The sequence below is a fragment of the Salvelinus fontinalis genome, chromosome 26, assembly GCF_029448725.1.
Source record: "Salvelinus fontinalis isolate EN_2023a chromosome 26, ASM2944872v1, whole genome shotgun sequence".
Taxonomy (NCBI): Eukaryota; Metazoa; Chordata; class Actinopteri; order Salmoniformes; family Salmonidae; genus Salvelinus; species Salvelinus fontinalis.
Window position 1 is genome coordinate 21,782,345 of NC_074690.1, and position 24,661 is coordinate 21,807,005.

General features: G+C 41.8%; 1 long non-coding RNA gene across 1 annotated transcript; it reads left to right on the top strand.

The window, feature by feature from the left end:
* The first annotated feature begins 15,359 nt into the window (after positions 1–15,359).
* On the top strand, positions 15,360–20,573 carry LOC129823923 (uncharacterized). Its single transcript, XR_008754699.1, has 3 exons — positions 15,360–15,610; positions 18,295–18,403; positions 18,695–20,573. It is a non-coding gene; the product is annotated as an uncharacterized LOC129823923 (long non-coding RNA).
* The last annotated feature ends 4,088 nt before the right edge of the window (positions 20,574–24,661 follow it).

Consider the following 24,661-nt stretch of genomic DNA (forward strand, 5'->3'; position numbering starts at 1 on the left):
CTATTAGCTGGCCAAAAGTAGCCTACATGAAAAGTGCAATACTGTTAATATAACTGTGTGTTAGTGTGGCTTTTCAGTGAAATTATGTAAATCATGAAGCTCATCTGCATTTTCTGTGGTACTAGCAACAAAAAAGCAACAAAAAAGTGATCAAATTCAGATCCCAAACTCTAGGGCAACATGGCAGTTGGTACACAAAAGGCATGAGAAGTTGATAAAAGAGGTCGACAGTGCCAAACAGCAGTGTAAAGTATGTGGAATATGAATGGTATTAATGTACCTATGTAGTGTATGAGGTGGGTTACTCTGCTGCATCAGTGTGCAGTGTTTACGCTCCCTGCAGCCCTCTCCCATTTCCCTCACCCTCTTTTCTCTCAATAATCTCACCAATATAAATGAACAAGTCAGCAGTGATATTGTAAATGAGACGTTTTATCCCATTTACTCATTACACTGTTCTGTTTATTGCCACTAACAGAGATTTCTCAGCGTTTGGGACTAAGATTGTGAGGAAATTGAATTTGGTGATGGGAAGAAGCCTGTGGGTGTGAATCTTTAATTAGAGATGATAAAACAAAGTGGATCAATCACCGCCCGGCGCCCTATCTGCCACTGGTGGGGAAACCTGGTCTCAGAGCATTTCTGATTATTCTTTACCTAAATCCTATTCACTTAGCATACACATTTTAACTACAGTTGAAGTCAGAAGTTTATATACACCTTAGCACAATTCCTAACATTTAATCCTAGTAAAAATCCCCTGTCTTAGGTCAGTTAGGATCACCACTTTATTTTAAGAACATGAAATGTCAGAATAATAATAGAGAAAATGATTTATTTCAGCTTTTATTTATTTCCTTATTTCCTATTTATTTCCGTGGAGGAGGCCGTAGGAGGGCTACAACCCAGCAGCAGGACCGGTACCTCCGCCTTAGTGCAAGGAGGTGCACTGCCAGAGCCCTGCAAAATGACCTCCAGCAGGCCACAAATGTGCATTTTTCAATTGTGCTCTGATGTTTTGCATACATTTTGAAACTTTCTAATTGTATAATTGTATAGTATCCACAGATTGAGGGCCAAAGATGAAAACCTTTCCTATGACTATGGCTTTCTAAATCGCCCAACCCTGCTATTTGTAAGGTTCATTTGAAGTGAATGTTGTGATTTTTTAACCCTTCCTGAACCTGTGACTAAAAACAAGCTACATAGGGGCAATACCAGAATAAATTATCTAGTGATTCTATTTCTTCGCTGCAAAGAGACAGAAGGGCCAGCAGGCTAGTCTCTTTTTATTGGTATGTAACTGTTCTGAAAGTTGTATTGTGAATTTGTTTTGTATTTAAACGCCACTTGTTATATGCCCCATATATATAGCATTCTGTTGGTGGCAAGATTTTTGTATAATAATTTAAATTGAAAAACTTGAAGTGTCAAAGTGTTGTTTTTTGTATCAGTTCATAAACCACGTGCCATGGAATCGGCACATCAAAAATCTCTTCATAATTATTTTGCATCCTGTATGGCGCAACTGTCAACATTTTTGTTCTCCAAGGAAACTGATTTATTTTTATATTTATGCCAATTCTTTTCAGCCAATTTGTATCTTTAATATATGGCAGACAGACAAGTTCGCTACCTTCTCCCTCTTCCACTTGCCTCCATTTTTTTGTGGTAATGCTGCAATCAGTTAGTTTTAAGTTTGGATTGAGTTTGGATCATTCCCACATATTTTTGATAGCTACATATGTGACCTAACTCCAACATATCTATTCATAATTTCATTGATAAATATAATAACATTTAAAAAAATCCAGAAATAATGTTTTTCTAATCAATCAGTGTATTTGAGTTTAACCATACTATTTGTTGTAATATTTGTTCTATCTTTTCTGGAGGATAAAACTGAAATTGTAACCATCTTTGCATGGCTTGTTTAAGAAAGGGCGATACTTTAAACAAAATTTAATTTTCAATTAGTCAGAAAGGAGAAGCTGTAATCTGTATCAAGGCAAAAAGGCAATTTTTGAACAAAGGAGGAACCTTTCTTAATAATGTACTGTAGAACCATTTTGGGTTGAAGTATAACTTATGTATGAGTGAAGCTTTTAGTGAAAGGTTTAAAGCTTTAATGTTTAATAATTTTAACCCCCCAAACTCATATTCATTATATTAAGGCACATAAAAAATTTCTGGCTTAGCATTCCAAATATAATGAAATAGTTTTATGTTTATATGATTTAAAAACTAGTTGTCTGGAGTAGGCAGCGCCATTAGTAAGTAAGTAAACTGTGATAGGACCAAAGAGTTAATCAATGTGATTTTTCCATAAATAGACAAGTATTTACTTCTCCATGGTTGCAGAATCTTATCTATTTTAGCAAATTTTCTTTTGAAATTGATTGTGGTATGTTCATTTATATTTTTGAGATATGAATACCAAGAATGTCTACTTCACCATCAGCCTATTTTATTGGTAAACTACAAGGTAGTGTAAACACTGTGTCTTTTAACAATCCAGTACGTAATATGGTACACTAATGTGGTTTTATTCCAGAGAGGCTAGAAAAGTAATCAAGATCTTCAATGAGACTGTGCAGGGATCCAGATTGCGGACTTAAGAAAATAACTTGAGTCATCAGCATACATTGACACTTTTGTTTTTATTCCCTGGATTTCTAACCTCTTGATGTTCTTGTAGGATCTAATTTTAATAGCTAGCATTTCAATGGCCATAATAAATAGATATGAACACATTGGACAGCGTTGTTCTACTCCTTTTAAAAGCTCAATACTTTCTGAGAAGTAAGCATTATTTACTATTTTACAACTGGGGTTGCTGTACATAACTTTAACCCATTGTATAAGAGGTTCACCAAAATGTAAGTAATCTAGGCATTTATATATAAATTCTAGTCGTACTTTATCAAATGCCTTTTCAAGATCTGCTACGAAGACCAGTTCTGGTATCTTTGATGTTTCATAATGTTAAATTGTGTCAAGTAATTGAAGTATATTATCTCCAATATATCGTCCATGTAAAAAACTAGTCTGATTAGGATGAACAATATCTGGTAAAACCTTTTTTATTCTATGTGCTATGGATTTCGCCAGGATTTTCACATCACAACATTGAAGTGTAAGAGGCCAGCAGTTTTTTAAATGGACTGGAACTTTATACTTACCACCTGGGTCCTGTTCCAATAGTAATGGAATCAGACCTCCTTGTTGAGTACCTGAAAGTCTACCATTTTTATAGGAGTAATTAAAACATTCTAAAAATGGATCTTTGAGTACATCAAAAAAGTTATGACATACGTCTACTGGTATACCATCAAGCCCTGGTGTTTTTCCAGACTGAAAATATTTTTTATAATTTAATATGTTACGTCTAGTCTATGAGACCAGGCTGGGTGGGGAGCTCCTATCTGTTCCTGCTGAGTGGGCAGAGTATTGGCACAGTCTGGCAGACATGGGTTGTTTCTGTCTTCCATCCAGGCCATTGGTCTATAGTAAAGGTTTGGTAGCATTATCTATCATGGAAATAGCCTTTGTACCGCAAGTACACCATTTGTTGAGAACTGCTTAGATAAATCAACATTCAAAAGACATGCTTTATTATCAGTGTGCAAATAATCACCATCCACACTCTATTTGTCTCTGTCTCTGCCTCTGTCTCTGCCTCTGTCTCTGCCTCTGCCTCGGTGTCTGTCTCTCTATTTTCGTCTTTGTCTTAAATCTCTCTATTTAAATTTTCCTAATTCTGTCTGTCCCTCCCTCCCTCCCTCCCTCCATTCTTCCATGCTCTACCCTCTCCCTCCCTTCTCCCTCCTCTTCCTCTCTCTCCCCTCCTTCCCTTCTTCCCCCTTCTACCTCTCTACCCTCTGTCCTTCCTCCTCTCTCCCTCCTCCCATCTCTCTCTCCCAACTGTAACAAATCATTCAGCCACCACCAACCGCTTCCTCATCAATAATTCCTGTTCAGGTCTAAAATAGCCTTTTTTCAACCGTATTGGTATTTTTGCTCAATGACCCTTACCTTCTCGGGGTCGATAGAGAAATCAATCTCATTGGAAATAATAGTTTAATGATGGGTTATGTAGCCATTTACAGGGACAGTCCTAATAAAGCATTATTTGATTTTGGTCCAAGGGAAATCACTCCAAATGCCAGCAGGTTGAGGGGGCCATATTACGGAGATGTACCTACACTATTGGTTGAAATCTAGCCTGGCTGGAGTCCAATCCAACATACTGCCCAGGTCCTGATTAATGCAGGGCCTGTGGCAGGTAGCCTAGCGGTTAAGAACATTGGGTCAGTAACTGAACGGTCGCTGGTTCGAATCGCCGATTAGGTGAAACATCTGCCAATGTGCCCTTGAGCAAGGAACTTAACTATAATTTCTCTGGATAAGAGTGTCTACTAAAATGTAAGCCCCCAAGCCTGTAGGGGGAGCTTGAGGCAGAGAAAAATGGAAATGTATATATTTGTTATTTTTATACTGCAACCGCCAACCACAGAAGCCTGCTCTCAATGAGTGTAGATAGCCTGCTGCCGCTCTGCTAATCATCAAATGGGGGAAGGAGAGGAGGTAGGGAGCCCATGTGGGTAACCGGGGGGCCCTGTCCTGGTTAGGTAACTGATTCAGGGCCAGCCCTAGCCCTTTGGGAGCCCTATTTTTGTAGTTTTAAAGCTAATTACCTGCAATTCTACACATTTTGCCATGACTTATGCCATGCCATGGTAATGATATCTGAGTGAGTGTGACTAACAAAGTCAATGGAGGGGCCCCCTGGGCACATGCCCTGCATGCAAGGTCGGTATACAGCCATGATTACTATTCACACATTAAGTTTAGATAACTGGCTAAATAACTTACAAATCAAAAAATTGTTAGCTGACATGGCTAATTGAGTGACTGTCAGTGACTGACATAACAAGAGAAAAACTGCTGATGCACAACAACATTTCGAAATTGCAACAACTGTAAGTTGCAAAAACAGTAAGTTGCGAACCTGACTGAGTTCCCCAAAAAATTAATGATTTGTTCATCCAGCCCTGACACTGCCTCATGGTCATTACTGTGCTTACTGACAAAATGTCTCGCCAAAGCCATTTGAGTTTCACTAGAGTAGGCTAAAGGGAGGGGGTGGACTGAATAGGATGAAATATGAACGGTAGCATTATTTCAGGATAGTTCTGTACTGTCTGTGCTTTGCTGATTTTCCGAAAGTATTACCTCCCAAAATAATAATCTTCGGTTATAGTTACAGTCATGTATATTCCCCTCAAGCCGATACCACGACGGCCCTCAAGGAACTACACTGGACTTTATGCAAACTGGAAAGCACATATTCTGAGGCCGCATTTATTGCAGCTGGGGATTTTAACAAAGCAAATTTGAGGAAAACGCTACTGAACTTCTATCAACACATTGACTGTAGTACTCACATAGGAAAAACACTAGACCACTGCTACTCGCCTTTTTGAGATGCCTATAAGGCACTCCCATGCCCTCCCTTCTGCAAATCAGATCACGACTCCATTTTGCTCCTCCCTTCTTATAGGCAGAAACTCAAACAGGAAGTACCCGTGCTAAGGTCTACTCAACACTGGTCTGACCAATCGGAATCCATGCTTCAAGATTGTTTTGATTATGCGGACTGGGATATGTTCCGGGTAGCCTCCGAGAATAACATTGACGTATACATGGACATGGTGACTGAGTTCATCAGGAAGTGTTTAAGGGATGTTGTTCCCACGGTGACTATTAAAACCTACACAAACCCGAAACGTGGATAGATTCAGGCAAAACTGAAAGTGCGAACCGCGGCATTTAACCATGACAAGGTGACTGGGAATATGGCCGAATACAAACAGTGTTGTTATTCCCGCCGTAAGGCAATCAAACAGGCAAAACATCAGCACAGAGACAAAGTGGAGTCGCAATTCAACGACTCAGACACAAGATGTATGTGGCAGGGTCTACAGACAATCACGGATTACAAAGGGAAAACGAGCCACATCGCGGACACCAACGTCTTGCTCCCAGACAAACTAAACACCTTCTTCGCAAGCTTTGAGGAAAACACAGTGCCACCGACACGGCCCACTCCCAAGGACTGTGGCCTCTCGTTCTTTGTGGCCAACATGAGTAAGACATGTAAGAGTGTTAAACCCTCTCAAGACTGCCGGCCCAGACGGCATCCCTAGCCACGTCCTCAGAGCATGCGCAGAACAGGTGGCTCGAGTGTTTTCGGACATATTCAATCCCTCCCTATCCCAGTCTGCTGTCCCCACTTGCTTCAAGATGTGCACCATTGTTCCTCTACCCAAGAAAGCAAAGGTAACAGAACTAAATGTCTTTCATTCCGTAGCACTCACTTCTGTCATCATAAAGTGCTTTGAGAGGCTAGTTAAGGATCACATCACCTCTACCTTACTTGACACCATAGACCCGCCCCAATAGATCAATAGACGATGCAATCGCCATCGCACTGCACACTGCCCTATCCCATCTGGACAAGAGGAATACCTACATCAGAATGCTGTTCATTGACTATAGCTCAGCCTTCAACACCATAGTACCCTCCAAGCTCATCATTAAGCTTTGGGCCCTGGGTCTGAACCCCGCACTGTGCAACTGGGTTGTGGACTCCCTGATGGGCCACACCCAGGTGGTGAAGGTAGGAAACAACACCTCCACTTCACAGGCAGTGTGGCCCCGGTGATGCGTTGGGCAGACTGCCACCAGAGGGTGGTGCGGTCTGCCCAACGCATCACCGGGGGCACACTGCCTGCTCTCCAGGACAGCTACAGCACCCGATTACACAGGAAGGCCAAAAAGATCATCAAGGACATCAGCCACCCGAGCCACGGCCTGTTCACTAAATTATTATCAGAAGGCGAGGTCAGTACAGGTGCATCAAAACTGGGACCGAAAGACTGAAAAACAGCTTCTATCTCAAGGCCATCAGACTTTAAAAGAGCCATCACTAGCCGGCTACCACCCGGTTACTCAAACCTGCACCTTGGAGGCTTTTGCCCTATATACATAGACATGGAATCACTGGCCACTTTAATAATGGAACACTAGTCACTTTAATCATGTTTACATACTGCTTTACTCACCTCAGATGTATATACTGTATTCTATTCTACTGTATTTTAGTTAATGCCACTCCGTCATTGCTCGTCCTAATATTACATGTTTCTTAATTCCATTGTTTTGCTTTTAGATTTGTGTATTGTTGTGAGTTGTTAGATACTATTGTACTGGTTGAGCTAGGAAGAGAAGCATTTATTTGAAAACTGCACATTTTGTTCTCTGCCCCATGGTAAAATGTGTAACATTGCAGGAAGTAAGTTGCTTTGGAGCATCCACATTTCTACAGATCCACCCACCAACACATTTCTGGCTATGCCAGTGTGGTGGGGCTGGGCCGCAGAGGGTCAGAAAGCGACATGAGCTTGATATAATGAGAACTTGTCAACAGCCCATCAGCTACTGTCTGCTAGCGCACCGCCACCCCGCCGCTGGGGAGCTCATGCTGAAGTGATGCCCAATCAAGAGCTCATATTTTTAACATTATTTGGTACATCGGCACACACTCTTTCAGCTTGACTAGGCCTGTTTGTGCTGCAATGCAATGCAGATTAATTGTAAGTGTGGATTGTAAAGTGTGTCTGTGGGGAGTGCTACTGGAGTCTTTTATCAATCACTTTCAACATTGATAAGGAGGTTAATTCATGGGATGTTGCCTGAGAGAAACATTTCAGACATTAAACCCCATTGACAGCTTGATGAAAAAACCTCCACACTAGAATAAGAGTAAATTATACTGTGTTCACAGTGTGTGTTGTGTGTGTGTGTGTGTGTCTGTACGTGAGTGTGTGTTGTGATAGGAAATAGTCATGACTGTACACTACTGCTCAAAAGTTTAAGAACACGTTTTAGAACATGCCAAAAGTGTGCAAAGCTGTCATCAAGGCAAAAAGTGGCTATTTGAAGAATCTCAAATACAAAATATATTTTGATTTTTTAACACTTTTTTGGTTACTAAATTATTCTATATGTGTTATTTCATCGTTTTGATGTCTTCACTATTATTCTACAATGTAGAAATAGTCAAAATAAAGAAAAACCCTAGAATGAGTAGGTGTTCTAAAATGTTTGACCGGTGGTGTATGTATTGATCAGATCCACAGTCCATTGCCCCATTTACAGTCTTTCAGATCTGCTTCTTGTCACTGAAGGACTTGATCAGAGGTCTGATTAATAAAGGCTAGGTACCTCCTGAATACATGTTAATAAGCATCAGGTCTCTGCACCACGACAGTGTAGGACCAAAACGTACCGTGAGGAATGGCCCATATAGGTTAAAGATGCATTCTGGGATCTTAAGCAGAGCACATTCTTAAACATATTGCACGAATTGGATTCGTAACATATTACACGGAATGGATGACATAGTACACAAGTGGATGATGTAGTATACAAAAAACGGGGACCCGTTTTGGTTAATGAGCACCACTTAATGAGCACCACTTTCAAAACTGAAATTATACAGAAGTTCGAGAGGGCTTCTTTAAGTAAGGGCCAAGAGTGTCACGTTCTTGACCTGTTTTCTTTTGTCTTGTATTTATTTAGTTGGTCAGGGCGTGAGTTGGGTGGGTTTGTCTATGTGTGATTTTCTATGTTGGGATTTTGTGTTCGGCCTGGTATGATTCTCAATCAGAGGCAGCTGTCAATCGTTGTCCCTGATAGTATGATTCTCAAAGGCCGCCGGGGTTTCACGTGTGTTTTGTGGGTGTTTGTTCCTGTGTCAGTGTTTGTGCCACACAGGACTGTTTCGGTTTTGTCACGTTTGTTGGTTGTTTTGTATTTTTAAGTGTTTTGTTGACTTTCATTAAATAATGAACACTAACCACTCTGCGTTTTGGTCCTCTCCTTCTGTCAGCGAGGACAGCCGTTACAAAGAGATACAGATACAGTTCCACAACATGTGGCCTAAAACCATTCACACCAACGTTGGTGTATTTCTTTGGTGTTTTTGCAACAACAAAAAATGCTAATAGTAAAAAGCAGGAGAGTCCTGAAAAAAACAGCTACATTATAAACAAAGAACAGTATTGGGGACAAAGGCAGTGACACTTTCTCTGAGAATTGGTGAATACTTTATTTGAGAATGTTCCTACTTTGGTTTAGCACGATATCAAACAGAACATTCTCAGTGTATTCAAGGCCTGATTCTCTGTTAGGTTTATGTTTGTGTTTGCGTGTGTGTTTGTGAGTGTATGCATGTACTCGTGCGTATGCGTGTGTATGATGTGTGCGTGTGTGTGTGCGTACATGCATGTGTGTGAGTGTTTACGATTCAACTCGTGTGTTTAATTTGCTCCCTCATGTCAACCAATCCCCATTGCTCCGTTAGACTATACAAAAACAGAGCTGTCCCAGCGGCAGCAGCCACATGCCCCTCTCCAAACTATCTGGTGATTTGCATGAGAGAGAGCATCATTAGCATGTATAGCTGGGTAATGAAAAGGGAAAAGGGGGAGAGAGATGTGGAAAAGCTTCCCGTTCCCTTCCGACTCCCTTTAATCTGACAGGTTGGGCCATTTCCAGGACCTCCTCTCCACACCCACTGTGTCAGCTAGAGGGTGGGTGGGTGGGTGGTGAGATAGAAAGGAAGATTGAGAGAGAGAGAAAGGGGAGTGGGTGAGAGAAGGGGAGGAAGAGAGAGACAGTGTTTATTTTATACCTCAGCCATTTTCCCTATAATTCTGTCAGAAATCTTTATACACTAGTAGTATCATGAACCATTCTCCTTTAGTCAGCTGTAGTCAGCTATGGTCAGCTGTAGTCCGCTATGGTCAGCTGTAGTCCGCTGTAGTCAGCTATGGTCAGCTGTAGTCAACTGTAGTCAGCTATGGTCAGCTGTAGTCCGCTGTAGTCAGCTATGGTCAGCTGTAGTCAGCTATGGTCAGCTGTAGTCAACTGTAGTCAGCTATGGTCAGCTGTAGTCCGCTGTAGTCAGCTATGGTCAGCTGTAGTCCGCTGTAGTCCGCTGTAGTCAGCTGTAGTCAGAAATGGTGAGCTGTAGTCAACTGTAGTCAGCTATGGTCAGCTGTAGTCCGCTATGGTCAGCTGTAGTCCGCTGTAGTCAGCTATGGTCAGCTGTAGTCAACTAGTCAGCTATGGTCAGCTGTAGTCAGCTATGGTCAGCTGTAATCAGCTATGGTCAGCTGTAGTCAGCTATGGTCAGCTATAGTCAGCTGTAGTCAGCTGTAGTCAGCTGTAGTCAGCTATGGTCAGCTGTAGTCAACTATGGTCAGCTGTAGTCAGCTATGGTCAGCTGTAGTCAGCTGTAGTCAGCTGTGGTCAGCTGTAGTCAACTGTGGTCAGCTGTAGTCAGCTGTGGTCAGCTGTAGTCAACTGTAGTCCGCTGTGGTCAGCTATGGTCAGCTGTAGTCCGCTGTAGTCAGCTATGGTCAGCTGTAGTCCGCTGTAGTCAGTATAATTTGTGTTTTATTATTATGGCAAGGCTACAAACCACTACTTCTTAATATAATAAAATGTTTTTTGTCACACATTTTGTAGACAACAGGTGTAGACTAACAGTGAAATGCTTACTTGCGGGTCCAATTCCAACAATGCAGAGTTAAAGATAAGATAAAAAAAATGGAAATAGTGCCACGAGTAATAGAATATACACAGTGAATAATGAATACAAATAAAGAGTAAAAATAACATGGCTATATACAGGGAGTACCAGTACCGAGTTGATGTGCAGGGGTACGAGGTAACTGAGGTAGCTATGTACAGTACATATAGGTAGGGGTAAAGTGATTAGGCAACAGGATAGATAATAGACAGTAGCAGCAGCATATGTGGTGAGTGTTTGGTGGCTGGCCATTCTTAATTCATAATGGAGTGCTTTCCTGTGCTATATAAATTATAAGATATACAATATATAACTTTATTGGGGTAAAAGTAAATGAAATCAATTTGACGTAGTCTTTCATATGGTCATCATTACGTCTTACTTCCCCAATCAATGATCTTCTAATGAGGATGAAGTACCTATGGAACCGACCAATAGGGGTCAGTAGATTTCCACCCAACAGGAAACAAGTTTATCCCCCTTTGTCTTCTCTGAGCGCCACCACTACGTTTGTTTTATGATTTACTATTTATCATGGAAGTTGTCAGAGTTAAAATACTGCTTTGGTGCAGCGATCTGCCTCTATCAGATTACAAGGAATGTCTTCTTTTTTTTAATAAGAATTTAACCAAAAAGTAAAAAAGATTATTCCACATAAAGTGAGAGCACACGCCTTTGACATTTATTTGCTCATGTAGCTCCCGACCTCCCCTGAGATATGGGTTTAGTAAAGCTTTATTAAATATTTCAATGATTTATTCAAACAATAGCTCTTTTATGTGTAAAGATGTGACTTGAAATATCACTGTAGAGTACATGGAAATATTGCAGCAGTAGAAGTGTACTAATAACAATAAAAAGAAGTTTTGTAATATGATCAGGAGCCACTAGTCAAGGTATTCTATCTCCTTTGGGCCGCAAGGTGCTTGAATCATTTGTGCTTGCTTTGCGGTGGATATTGGGAGTTCAACTGTACGTCAAATCAATTCAAGAGAAATGCAAGACATTCTTGCATTTAATATGGAGCCATTGTAAATGTAAAGGGTCATGTTTCATATATTAATACAAATGCTTTGTAGCCTAAACTGTATGTACATTTGATACAGGGAGCACCTCTTTACATTAACAATCTTACATCTAACAATGAACCTACAGTTTTGAATTATTTCAAACTGGAATGATAGAGAATGTCAGCCTTTGAAAGTCACTCTCACCGAATGGAGTTCAAATTACTTTTGAAATGACAATGTCTTCACATCCACCCAACATAAATTATATCACAGCTTTCTACTAGTAATTACATGTTCCCTTAATATCCCTCATATCTTAGGTGAATGTCAACTTGACTCTCACACGAGGTGGCAGTTCCCAGAGTGGTGTGGCAGGTAAAAAAAATGTTTCTCCTGATCTGGTAACCTAACAAGGTAAAACTCCAGACCTTATATGCTATGACGTGAAAAGGTTTAATATGGGCTATGGTGGGACCAGAGTTTTTCTAATCAGGTCACATGGTTAAAAACAAATCCTGGCCTCAAACTGCAGCAAACTGTACTTGTTCATATGAATTATATTTTAAAGAAGGACTAGGGGGGGGGGGGGGGGGTCCTATACACTAGAGGAGGCTTGTGGGAGGGGCTATAGGAGGATGGGGTCATCGTAATGGCTGGAATGGAATAGAAACACCAAACACATCAAACACATGGAAACAATGTATTTGACTCCATTCCACTGCATCAATTCCAGCCATTTAAAGTATCCCGTCCTCTTCCCACCAGCCTCGTCTGACATACACAAAGAAATCAACATTTGGACAATATAACTCAGAGGCCTGAGCTTGCTTTATGCAGGTTGACATGGTTTAGTCCTGCCCTATGCAACTGTAGGCCTGATACAAATTAAAGACATGCTCCAGAAGTTTGGTGACTACTAAGTACTTTTTAAACCTCCCGTTTTGGGCTGGATGTGTCAATGTATCTATAAGTAGAATTACTGTCTCAATTATCTCAATTATCTCAATTATCCACATAATTCCTAGTTTGAAAGCATATGTTTTCTTGAAGCTTTGCTGTGCCATTTTCCCTACATTTCCACCCACGTGGGCCAGCCCCTTAGCAATCTAGCCAATGACCTACAGCTACTCGCTTTTGAGTGTTCAGCGTTATCCAATGAGGTTGCAGGGCCCAACAGCTTAGTGGTTCACAGCAGAAAGAGAGAGAGCAATGACGTGGTGCACATATCTGCACTTTTGTGACGTAGTATACAATTTCCGAGGACTACTTTTGGCTCGTGAGTTCTACTTTCAGAACTACTGGCTAAAAAGTATACAAAAGTACCGGACAATCTCTTTAACTCCAAGTCTGTCAGCTTTTGTGTTTATTGATTAATTCCAGTTAATAATTTTGGATTGCAAAAGTCCAGATAGCCTAGTCAGCCCAAGTTTGAATAGAAGCCAACTTTGATCCCATTCATATTTTCTCACAAAACAAATGGGCTATAAATACATAATGTTACCGCTTCCTTTAACCTGGCCAGACGGACAGGGCGCATGGTAGGCTAGGCTATGCAGCTGCTGTTATTAGCCTAAAGTTGATCAGACAGAACAATAGTATTGTTTCCATGCAATGCAGCATGTAAGATGGCTAATGTTAAGGTGTATAGGCTGCTACATTTTTGCTTGTGTCTGTCAGGAGTGATGTGTTACCAAGCTTGCTAAATAAATACGGGATGAAAGTGGAGAGGTTGCCTTGAGCTTTGTGCTTTGTGCCCGGCCTGCTCAACCTGTGATTTCCGTGAATCTGATTGGTCAAGACATGAAAAGAGCCTGCAGCAGCACACCGATGTGAAGGACAGAGAAAGTGTCCATGAGTTGACAAATCTTGAGGCAAATTGGTCTAAAAAACAGGACTTGCACCTGTTGTAAACGCTTTACGTCATAATATTTTATTAAACTAAATCAAAGGTGCTGTGGCAAATGCCACACGTTTCCCTGGTCTCACAAGTCTCGATATATCAGGGGTGTCAAGCTAATTTTCCCCGCGGGCCACATTCGGTCTTCACCAAGGAACGTAAAAAATAGTTCTCCATACATCGCTTTTGAAATTTCCGATGCTCCCTGACTGTCTATCTTTCGTTTCAATGACTGTTAGCAAACTGTGCAGAGTGAAGAGAGCATAAATGTACGTCCATTATCATTTCTGAACAGTTTCCATTTGGTTTCAGTCATTTAAAATGTCGACTGAGATCGATTGTTTTTTTTGTTTTTACTCCAACCACTTGCAGGACGGATTGAATGGACTCGGATCCGGTCCGCGGACCTTGGGTTTCACACGATTTCAAGCTCAGAGTATTTAGCGTCATACACTCTGCATCACTTCAAAGATGGGTTACTCTCAGTTGCTATTGAATGAGATATCACATCGATCTATTTGCCTTCAGTCCACCAATATTGTTGACCAGGACCTTGCACAAATCGTTGGAGGGGGAGATGCTAAAAGTGAACCTCCCGAGCTACCTAGCCTACTGCTTACAGAAAGGGGGAAATTGGGGAGGGCTATCAGCTGATCAAAGCGAATGTAAATGATGTAACTGTTAGCTATGCTGTAACAATGTAACTAGTCTTTAGCTGTGATTAGAGTTCTGCTGCTAATATCTGCTTTGTAGGCCTACTAAAAACAGTCCAGTTGAACCCTTCCCTGACCCTGACCAGGAGAGATGACATGCAACTCAAAAAGTAGCCAGTAGCCACTACTCATAATATCGCTAGACGTGGTAGCTTCTGCTTGTGCAGCGCTCGCTTGGAGGCAGAGGAGTGGAGGAGGGGGAATTGTCCAATTGTCCAAAAAAGAATACGGTAGTTGTTGATGGACAATTCTTTACTGAACAGGAGCTCAAAATAAAATATATGAATAAAAAAATAATACCAATCTGAAAGGGCATGTTTCTCATAGGAGGGCAAATAGGCAGGTGCTCAGGCACCCCCAGAGGCCTATCTGTGTACGTGCCTGCCGTGGACATGTAGCCACTCCCCTGGGTTGTGTATTAGCCCTGGTCTCCAGAGCGCCTTGGTCTCCCTGATGGGATGTCACCAATGCAAAACTGCAAGGCGGACACGTCAGATCTCCCTCAATTAATACACCATTAGATGCCACCGATTCAACACTCACTGCGGTGCTGCTCAAATCTAAGTACTCTCTTCTCCACTCCTCCTCTCTCTCTCTCTCTCTCTCTCTCTCTCTCTCTCTCTCTCTCTCTCTCTCTCTCTCTCTCTCTCTCTCTCTCTCTTCTCAGAACAAATGACAGTCCTCTGCTCCTAGAAGCCCTATGGTTGGACGTTTTATTGCTCTCTCTCTCTTGCTCTCCTGCTCTCTCTCCTGCTCTCCTCTCTCGCTGACTCTCCTTCAGTCTCTCAGTCCCTCTCCATCCGCCCGTGAGTTTGTTTGCCTTGGCGAGTACAACAACGGGCTCCGATCAGTGGCTTTCCTATCTTCCTTTTTTACTTCTTTTTTTTTCTCAACGAGTGAGCTGTGCCTCCATTCTCTACCCCCTGGAAGAATGCATCTCCAGGACTGGAAGGACTGGCTGGCTGGCTGGCTGGTCGGTTGGCTTTATGACTGTTTGACTGAAAGACTCTGCGAGTCTTTAGTACTCTGGGGCTGTGGGTGAAGGTATACGGGGGGGGGGGGGGGTAACGGCTGTTTCACTGCACCGGCGACGGCGGTAGCAGCACTATTTCCTTGTGCTCTCTCCTCAGTGCTCCCTGCTCTCACTAGCACAGTAACCCACATTAATCAAGCATTGACCGGGACAGCATGGCAGTGTCGGCAGCAGCTGCAGCCTTAACGATCACAGTCTTCTCCTCGCAGGCGAGGCGAACGTCAGACGACTGACTCCTCGGCTTTGTGCACAGTGGGAGGGAATCTCTCTCTCAGGAGGAACAGAAATTAAACGGTAAGCCTACTTCAGCTGACGGGGGATTCAGCCAGATTCCCCCCTGACTTTCCCTTGTATTCCCTTTGTCGGAATTCTATGATAAATCCTTTTAAGGGGATTTTTTTTTTTTATATATATTTCTGTCAGAGTGAAGCATGATGTATCCATAATGCCTATGTGTGTAATCTTGTCATTGTCGGGGTCCTGTTTGGTGGATTTCTATGGTGGCTCCCCATTAACATATTCATGGGATTCTTCATTCTGCAATTAAACGGCAATCACTGCTTGACGGGTGAAGCAACCTGTCATGGAGCTTCTGTCATGTCTGTGTGTGTGTATGTGTGTGTGTGTGTGCGTGTGCGTGTGCGTGTATGAGAATGATTAAATGTTTTATTTTTTTTGTTTGGTTGTCACATACACCGGACAGGTTCAGTTAAAAAGATCTGGAGAAAGACAGAGATTTCTGTATTGACAGCCCTCCTTTTACGTCTTTTTCTTCCCTCTCTGTCATTATCTCTCCATTTTCCACCTCTTTCTTTTTTATCTCTCTCTTTCTAGTATCCCTCTAGCTGTCTTTGGGTTCTTTAGGAAGGTTACATTTAATACGTAAAATATGATGCCCAAGAAATATATCAAAGAATAGTCCCTGAGTCGTAATCCAGGTTGTCTGTTCTGTTGTATTGGAATTCTGCCTCCTCTCTGTCTTCTCTCTGCCTTCTTTCTGTCTTCTGTCTTCTCTCTGTCTTCTCTCTGCCTTCTCTCTGTCTTCTCTCTGTCTACGTTATGTCTCTGCTATGCCCTGGTAGAGATGTAGATGGCTGGGAGAGACTATAAGAACACAGTTGATGCTTAAATCGATTAGCAAAAATCTTAAACTGATCATAACCCTTAACCCTGACCCTAACCCTTCTAGGTTTTCAAACATTCTGAAATGAAATATGCGTTTGGGCATTAGGCGTGTCGTTATAGCCTTTTCTCCTCTACTTAGCTAGTGAGGCTGCAGCGGAACAGAGGTGATGCTGAAATCTGCTTCTCCTCTTTCTGCTTTCTGTTTCTCTGTGTTGTCTCACTAGAAAGGCTGTGGTTGGAAGCTATCAACCCTAGTGTGAACACTGCACTGGAGTAAGACAAGTCAGAGAGCAGTATGGGTCTGTGTTAGTAATATAGCTTCTTCAGTGTTAAGTGAATTCTGTGAATCAATGTGATGCTTGAGTAGAGAGAGCCCACTCAGTTCGCTTATAGGTTTGCTTTTGGGTTGTTTGAGCAAGATGACCAAACAGGGTTAATTGAATAAGATGGCCTGTGTGACAGTGTGATGGGGCATCTGTCGCTATCTCAGGTTTTTAATGCTGTCTCTGTGGAAGGTGGCTTCTATATTTGCAGTGTTTCTGTGCTTCTGTGTTCAATGGAGCATAGGACTGTGTTTGAGTTTGATTAGCTATTGCAGCTCTTAGGTAGAAGAACCTAATGATCAATAGACATTTTTATTTATTTATACAGCACAATTGCCAAATGACCGAATGGGAAAGATCTTTAATGTTTTTAATTTTAAAGCTGCAGATTTCTTTTCACTTTAAATAATTAGTTGAGTGATTTTTTGTGTGTTTGTATGAACTGGTCAAAATTACAGGTAAGGTGATGTGCAATAGTATTATTATGGTGTTTTAGTCAGTTAAGTTCACTCTCCCACAACCATGTCCTATGGTTGAGTTTTACACATAATGGTAAGGATTTTTTTTCAGAACATACTTAAATATAATATTATTATTTATTCAATCATAAATGTTAAAATTGCCAACTCTTTCTCTCTTTTTTCAACAGACAAAAGGTGCATGATCATACTCCAATTTTCCAATACAATGTGGCAAACATATAACAATACCATAAAATGCATCCCTTTGATCAAGGAAAAAACACCCTCTCAGTAATGATCAGTAACAGTAATGATCCTTGTCAAAAACAGAACATTTTGATTAAATCCATAAAAACATGCTGTGCACTGTCAAATCACAGGAGCAGACACAGCCTGAGTGAGTTCCATTCACACACACACACACACACACACACACACACACACACACACACACACACACACACACACACACACACACACACACACACACACACACACACACACACACACACACACACACACACACACACACACACACACACACACACACACACACACACACACACACACACACACACACACAGAAAATGAGAGCTCTAATAACAGTCATTGTTCCTGTTCCTGACAGCCTTCAATGCAGGGCCTTCGCTTTTTACTCCCTTTTTTTCAAACCATCTGTATTTTGCCTCCCGCTGCTAATGGATTTTTCCTCTATGACTGTCTTTTGTGCAATATGCGCGTGTGTGTGTGTGTGCGTTTGTTTGTGTGTGTACATGTGTGTGTGTGTGTGTGTGTCTGCGTGTGTGTCTGCGTGAGTGTGTGTGTCTGTGCGTGAGTGTGTGTGTCTGTGTGTGTTTGTGCGTGTGCATGTGTGTGTGTGAGTGTGTGCTTGAATGTTGTGGGGCTAGAGCACACTATGACTATGAAAGAAGCTGGTAATCGTGATGTTGAAGGTGGGCTTGCAAGGCCATGGTTTCCATAGTAAACGCACTCTCATTTATGCAGTTTATTTACTTATTTGATTATTCATGTGTTTGTTTATCTAACTAGTATTTTCTTTTTGTTTCAGGGCGCTCATTATGCCTGAGTTTGCATCAGTAAAAGCGGATAGCCCACAGTAGAATGCAATGGAATGAAGGGAATTCGGAGGAGAGGAAAGGTCTGATTGGTGCCTGCAGGTAAGAGCTCCACTAACGAGACATCAACTTTCTAGTTCCCCCTCCCTACACACACACACACACACACACACACACACACACACACACACACACACACACACACACACACACACACACACACACACACACACACACACACACACACTGACACAAACACACACACTGACACATACAGACACGCAAATGTGCGTGCACATGCATACTCACATACACACACACATACAAACACACACATCTCTCCCATCACAGCACCAGTTCACAAATGCACAGTGTCTTCATTTCTGTTTGCAGAACACATCTGACATGGAGGGCCCCACCTGCCCCATCCCCGGGCAGCAGGCCATCTTCAATCAATCACTCAACTCATAGAGAACATGACATCACTCAGGCTCACACTACTATTGAGGACCTCTGAGTTCCCCTGCTACTGTCCCCAATGACTCTTCTCTTCCTACCCCCTCCTTCTCTGTGACTCTCTTCGGTGACGGGTATTCTTGGGTGGATAATACGGATCACGTTGTTATTGCTTAAGAATACGCGTAGTTGAGGAGAGTCCTCTCGACACTGACTTGGAGGAGCTAAAGGAGCTAACGTTCCGCTGCATGAGCCAAAGTAGAGCCAGGATGACTGCCTCGTTTCCATATCCAGGACCATTTATTAAGCAACTAGAAAAATTAACATAGCCAAATTACTTTACTGGGCTTTCAGCTCTGCCCAACCCATATGGACACTAGCAGCAAAGACAGAAAGACAGAGAGAGCTAGAGAGCGAGGTAGAAGCTTATTACGCTTTTACAGTTACCTCTCCCATTATGTTTTTTCGCAGTAGGCTATATCATATTGTTGTAATAACTGTAATATGATTTGATTACCCATTCTACTGAATGTTGTGTTTTCTGTTGTGTCGACTGTATCAGTCTGATTACTTAATATTTTCTACAATGAATTCATTTAGGCTTCAGGGTGAAACAGGCTCATTTTCACTTTAAGAAGTTGTGTTTGTACTGCTGCCTTGCCTGGTGCAGTAATGGAGATTTGCTTTGGTCCTACAAATACGCACCATTTAGGTTGCATACATATATATTTTGTGGGAACACAGTTTCTGGCCTAAGAGCTACTTCCCAGAGATGTCAAGATGACCATGTTGCCTGTGGATACCTCATTGAGAGTAAAAGAGAATATATTGGGAGAAGGAGAAACTATGTGAGAGCAACTGAATTTTAACAAAAAATATTTCAATTCTACCTCAGTGCTGTGTATCAATACAACCCTGTAAGTCCATGACAGAGTGCTCGTTGTTTGTGATTACAGAGTAAATATCAACAATATGCAGAGAAACTGTCGTGGCACATGTCATTATTCCACATCCTAGCGCCATGCAGACCCTCCCTCTGAAGATCAATTCTACAAGCCCAGTAAAATCATTCCCCAATGCGTTTTCATCTAAAACCATTTACACATCTAGAAGAGTCATTACGCTTGAATGATGTGGGGAAACGTCCCTCTCTTAGCTTACACTGGTGGAAATCAATGAGGTCTGCATTACAGTGTTATTGTGACAGTCAGTTTCTGCTGAATCATGCTGTTGAATTTTTGGCCGTTCGACAAATCATTCACCAACTCTTATCAAATTGGCCAAAGAGTTTTATCTTTGATTGCATTAGATTTTATCAAATTAAATAAATGGAAGAATTGAAGTTGCTCTCAAAATGTCCCTATAATGACATCTCTTGAATCTGCTGTGCATCTAATGTTCCTATCATCTGAGGCTTGACTAAAAAGAGAAGGTCTGCTCTAGCCTCTAATGAATCTATTTATGCTGACATAATTGGATCCTACCACTAGGGGAGCCCCGTAGCTGACAGTCAGACAATTAACTCAATTAAGTTGTTTTTTTGTAACTGTTTTATAAGGAGCATTACTTTAGCAGCACTATTTATGAATCTACACTGTTAGTCAGGCAGTGTGTTTTGCAGTTCAAATGGGCATGCTTTTGACAGTCTGTTCATTCAGTTTATGACATTTTGAACATCATTTTCCAATCAGACATTTTCATTAATTGATTAATTGATTATATATTTTTTTGTGACATGTTGAAACCCCAGACAATCTGTAAAATCCTATGGATCGAAAACAATATGACAAACAATAAACAAACAATTTGAAATATGTGACAGCTTATGTGATTTTATTATGTTAATCATGTCCATAATTTTTTAAAATCTCTATAACACCAAACAAATTAGAGGATATTTATTCAATCTTAATTGCAATGCCTTTGGAGTGTACGTCTCAATCTGATCCCTGGACACTTCAATGTTTACTCTTCAATTATTCCATTCCCCTCTAATTGTCTGACTCTGAATGTCCTCTTCTCTCCTCCAGGAGAATAATGTCCTCTCCACAACTAAGCTCCCCTTAATCAATAGACAATTCCTCTCGATTAGCAAGGCAGGATTCCCTCTGCGGTGGCCAGGCAAAGATAAAGACTTGGGCTGTATTTTGTGTGTGTTTACACATCAACTATTGGTCGTAGAACCAGAACCCTAATTTGTCAACTAAGATGTGTTGTCATTTTAAAAAGGTTAGTTATGCCTAGCTAGCTTTAACAATGCATTGCAAATGGAAGAATACAGAGACTTTCTAACACACAGGCTTTGATAATGACAAAGTGTAACACACCACATTTAAATCATACACCAGATAGATCATCCACTCGTCAAAGATATAGAGCTGTCTGTCAAAGAAATCCATTTCAGAGGCAATCTGTACTCAGGGTTTTTGGAGATGGCTTGGATTGAGCAGGGAGTGCCACATCCCCCCACTCTTCACTCAGCAGGCCTCTCTTATTCCATCCAAGACACAATTACCCTGTTTTCACATCGCCACGCTGTTTCTCTGCTTCTCTTCAGACCCATTTTGGACAAAGAAAGAAAGGAGAGAGGGAATGAAAACACCTGAAAGTGTTCAAACAATGCAATGATCTCCAGTCTGCCTGTAGTACACTATGGCTGGTGGTAATGGTGTGAACGGTATTTTACAGTGCATTCAGAAAGTATTCAGACCCCTTGATTTTTTCCCACATTCTCTTACATTACAGCCCTACTCTACAATTGATTAAATACTATTTTCCCTCATCAGTTTACACATAAAACCCCATAATAACAAAGCGAAAAACAAGTTTTTTGAATATTTTGCAAATGTATTAAAAATAGAAATACTTTATTTACATAAGTATTGAGACCCTTTGCTATGAGACTCGAAAATTGAGATCAGGTGCATCCTGTTTCCGTTGATCATCCTTGAGATGTTTCTACAACTTGATTGGAGTCCCTCTGTGGTAAATTCAATTGATTGGACATGATTTGGAAAGGCACACACCTGTCTATATAAGGTCCCACAGTTGACAGTGCATTTCAGAGCAAAAACCAAGCCATGAGGTCGAAGGAATTGTCCGTAGAGCTCCGAGACAAGATTATGTCAAGGCACAGATCTGGGGACCGGTACCAAAACATTTCTGCAGCATTGAAAGTCCCCTAGAACACAATGGCCTCCATCATTCTTAAATGGAAGAAGTTTGGAACCACCAAGACTCTTCCTAGAGCTGGCCTCCCAGCCAAACTGAGCAGTCAGGGGAGAAGGGCCTTGGTCAGGGAGGTGATCAAGAACCCGATGGTCACTCTGATAGTGCTCCAGAGTTCCTCTGTGGAGATGGGAGAACCTTCTAGAAGGGCAACCCTCTCTGTAGCACTCCACCAATCAGGTCTTTATGGTTGAGTGGCCAGACAGAAGCCACTCTTGGAGTTTGCCAAATGGCACATGAAGACTGTCAGACCATGAGAAACAAGATTCTCTTGTTCAATGAAACCAAGATTGAACTCTTTGGCCTAAATGTCAAGCGTCACGTCTAGAGGAAACCTTGCACTATCCCTACGGTGAAGCATGCTGGTGGCAGTATCATGCTGTTTTTCAGTAGCAGGGATCGAGGGAAAGATGAACGGAACAAAGTACAGAGAGATCCCTGATGAAAACCTGCTTCAGAGCACTCAGGACCGCAGACTGGGCCAAAGGTTCACATTTCAACAGGACAACGACCCTAAGCACACAGCCAAGACAATGCAGGAGTGGCTTCGGGACAAGTCTCTGAATGTCCTTGAGTGGCCCAGCCAGAGCCTGGACTCGATCGAACATCTCTGGAGAGACCTGAAAATAGCTGTGCAGCGATGCTCCCCATCTAACCTGACATGGGTTGAGAGGATCTGCAGAGAACAATGGGAGAAAGTACCCAAGTAAAGGTGTGCCAAGATTGTAGTGTCATACCCAAGAAGACTAGAGGCTGTAATCGCTTCAAAGGAGCTTTAACAAAGTACTGTGTAAAGGGTCTGAATACTTATGTAAATGTTATATTTCAGTTTTTTTTACTTTCTTTTGCTTTTTCATTATGGGGTTTTGTGTGTAGATTGATGAGGAGAAAAAACTATTAAATCAATTTTAGAATAAGGCTGTAACGTAACAAAATGTGGAAAAAGTGAAGGGGTCTGAATACTTCCAAATGCACTGTACCCCCCAAAATGAACAGATGTTAATTTTTTTCCCGGACCTGAGCTTAATGACTTCTGTGTGTTTGTCTGTTTGTCCTCATCTACCTCATACTCAAGGGTGTGTTAACCTGGTACCTGATATTCTAGAATTCTAATGCTGTGCTTGCTATCTTTGTGATGATAGTAGGTAGAACATTACAACAGTAGCACAATGTAATACTCCTGCCTCTCAACCTAGTTTCTTTCTTCAACAAACTGAAATTGATTGACATCTATATTCTCTATTCTCCAAACTCAATTCGTTTTTTTTGTGCCTGTGTGAATTTTTATTATGAATCAGTGAATGAGCTATGACTGCAGCAACACTCATCCATAGCTTGCCACCCTTAATCCAAACCTAACTCCGCTCCTCCCCTAAACCTAACCCCAGCCTAAACCCAACCCTAAACTAAAACACACCATCAATCTACATGCTCTCCATTTCCGACTTTCTAAGATTATGACCTGAATTTACACCTAACTCTGATTCTCTCGTAAACCTCAACCTAAACCTGCTGTAAGCCCCACCACCATCACACCACAAGGTCTCTATTTCCCTTAAAGATTCTGCCATGTCTGAAAACCTTTGCCTCTTTGTTGAAGAGCGCTCTAACAGAAGCTACAATACTGAGCGAGGCACGCCGGCTGCAGAGATCCACAGTTAGATGAGCTTCACGCACCACTGCTACCACACTGACAGCTCCGTGCCAGTGGTACTCTGCAGTTCTGCGGCCCCTAAATGAGCTCGTCATCTCTCTCCAACCAGCGGGTGAGGAGGCCAGAGATGATCTGCTATAGTATTGGATATCTATCTCTACTTTATAGTCTACACAACACAAGCCATGTGCCTGGTTCACACTAAAGGTCTTGACTGAACCGTACTGTGTTGGCTTGGATATTTTATTTTCACATTGTCCATTCCGGTTTCAGCAGCTATGGTGGACGTGCAACCAGGCCAGCCCAGTACAGTTCGGCTTGGCTCAGCTCGGTTTGGCACAGGAGTGTGAAAAGGCTATTGGATTCCTACATAAAGTGGATGATCAGTTGGACTGCACTGAGATCACAGGCGGCTGGTGTCACCTTAATTGGGAAGGACAGGCTCATAGTAATGGCTGAAACAGAATAAATGGAATGGTATCAAACACATCAAACACATGGTTTCCATGTGTTCGATACCATTCCATTCACTCCATTCCAGCCATTACTATGAGCCGTCCTCCTCTCACCAGCCTCCTGTGACTGTGATAGTTGGGCTGGTCGATACATGATCTTGGTTCTGCCACAATCCAAGTCGGGTTTAAAGTGTTATTCAGATAGCTAAAAAAGCAGTAAAGCTGGGCTGGCGTTGGAATAGTTCCTTTATTCTTCTCAATGTTCCATTTATAATTTTTTAAATCTCATAAATACAAACAATTATTTGGGATGTCTTCCAATCTACAGAGCAGAAAAACAAGCAGTACACGATAAGGAATTCAATGGCGATGGCCACCACACTAATGCCACGGCAGATCTGCAAACTGAGGTTCAGATCTGGCCAAGGGTAAAGCAATGGGGGACCAGAGTACTTAGGCATGCCACCCCCCTCTTTCTCTCTCTCTCTTTCTCTCTCTCTCTCCTCTGATTGGTTTGTGTGTAAGCCCTGACCTTTTGGAACATAATCATCTCCTGGAGGCTGCACA